The following is a 275-nucleotide window of genomic DNA, read 5'->3' as shown; positions in this document are numbered from 1 at the left end:
CGAGAAATGTTATTCCTGCAGGTTATTGTTCACTACAGTCTAGTACTGTATCTGATGCACTGTTAATAAACACCTGTTGAAAATATTTAAAGATATGAGTGGATCTTAAACTGGTAATACACCATTATTTTTGCTGCTTATTCAAACTACTTATTTTAAGCTCAACACAATTATTTTTTGGAACAACTTCGTTTGGTTCAATCAACTTAAATTTGTAAAAAGAGTTAACTTAATCAATTTGTGTTGGGACAGCATGAAGGTGTCCATCAACTTCT

Source organism: Danio rerio, chromosome 14 (genome assembly GCF_049306965.1).
Source record: "Danio rerio strain Tuebingen ecotype United States chromosome 14, GRCz12tu, whole genome shotgun sequence".
Classification (NCBI taxonomy): Eukaryota; Metazoa; Chordata; class Actinopteri; order Cypriniformes; family Danionidae; genus Danio; species Danio rerio.
Note: the sequence above shows the minus strand (reverse complement) of the source record.